Here is a 1,466-nt window from a genome sequence, read left to right as displayed (position 1 = left end):
GGCTGCTCCTGAGGCACCTTCCCCAGCCTTGTTTGTCTTGCCAGACCAGTCCAACTCCTGCACCCCAGAGCATTGTGAGGCCTCCAGGTGCTCTCCGGTTTCAGACAGGTAAGGTGAGGAGGGAGTGGGTGCTCCTGGTAGCTCTGCAATTATGCCCAGGGATGTGGCCTTGAGCTGAGAGACCAGAAACCTGAGTCCTCATCCTCCTTCTCCTGGGTGGCCTTGGGCTTCAATTTCTTGCTCTCTAAAATGGGAATATAAAATTCTACTTCTGGTCTACGGCCATGCCACCCTGAACAAGCCAGATCCCATCTGATCTCGGAAGCTAATCGGGGTCGAACCTGGTTAGTACTTGGATGGGAGACCACCTAGGAAGACTAGGTGCTGCAGGTGTGTAAAAATAAAAAATAAGGGATTATAAGCTGACAAGGTCCTTGCAATCTGTGAGGTCAACCAAAGGTTGCCTCATCTAAATAAATAAATAAATAAGAGCTCTAAAATTCCACTTCTGAAAGAGGCTGAAACTGCAATCAGTTGAGTTATTAAGTTTTAGTTTGGTGACATGGTTTAGCAAAAGTGACACTCTGGCCTTTGTTTCTTTTTGGTAACAGCTTCAGTGGAAAACAGCTTATTATCTAGAGTATATTCTTCCACATAATCTGCTTCTGATTCTATAATGGGCTGCGTACTTTTCATTACCTCTGAAGTTGTAGATAATACATAAGAATGGAAAATAATATTTGCCTGTATACATGTAAATTTTTGTCCTGTAGAGGTTAAATTGACTTTACTCCCTTTGTATGGAAAAGGCCAGTTTTGTCTCCATTTGCATATTTATGTCAATATTCCTGATATTTAAATGTGCTTGTTCTTTGGAGTCTTCTTTATATTGTAACATCTCACAGATTCCCTTATTGAAGAAGTTAAATTAAATCTCTAGTGCATGCTCATTTTGTATCTATGAGAGTTATAATTTTGCCTTCAGTTAAAAAGAAAACCACAGACTCCAAATGGCGTCACTTATACTAAAGCTCATGATACCAAACTTAGATGTAATACCTGACCTAATTGTTGTTTCAGTCTTTCCTAGAAATATAATATTAATCAGTCTGGAATTTTCTGGTCAAGAATCAGTCATCAATCACACGGGCCCTCTCCATCCCCCATGGACCAAAGAGGCAATCTGCATGATAAAAATATCCTTGCCATTCCCTTCCTCCCAAAAGAAGATGTCTTCTTGGTCTAAAAAATAGCCTTCACTTTTGTTAATGGCTTTCTTGTGCCATCCTTCTTCCTATAAAAGCCTATCATTTTGTACAACTTCACAGAGTCCTTCTGAGTGCTAGAGGGGATGCTTCCATAAAGTCATTAGATCTTCAAATTTACTCGGTTGCGTTTTATTTTTTAAACACTTCTTTTTGAAAATTACCCTGTAATAAAAAGAATAGCCAAGATTTAAGAGTCTT

The 1,466-nt window shown here is 39.8% G+C and overlaps 1 pseudogene; it reads left to right on the top strand.

Annotated features, from left to right (window-relative positions):
• Positions 1-274: 274 nt before the first annotated feature.
• On the top strand, positions 275-393 carry LOC118606154 (annotated as a pseudogene).
• Positions 394-1,466: the final 1,073 nt, after the last annotated feature.

This window comes from Rousettus aegyptiacus, unplaced genomic scaffold (genome assembly GCF_014176215.1).
Source record: "Rousettus aegyptiacus isolate mRouAeg1 unplaced genomic scaffold, mRouAeg1.p scaffold_m13_p_7, whole genome shotgun sequence".
In the NCBI taxonomy this organism is placed as follows: domain Eukaryota; kingdom Metazoa; phylum Chordata; class Mammalia; order Chiroptera; family Pteropodidae; genus Rousettus; species Rousettus aegyptiacus.
This window is presented reverse-complemented; position numbering and strand designations above follow the sequence as displayed.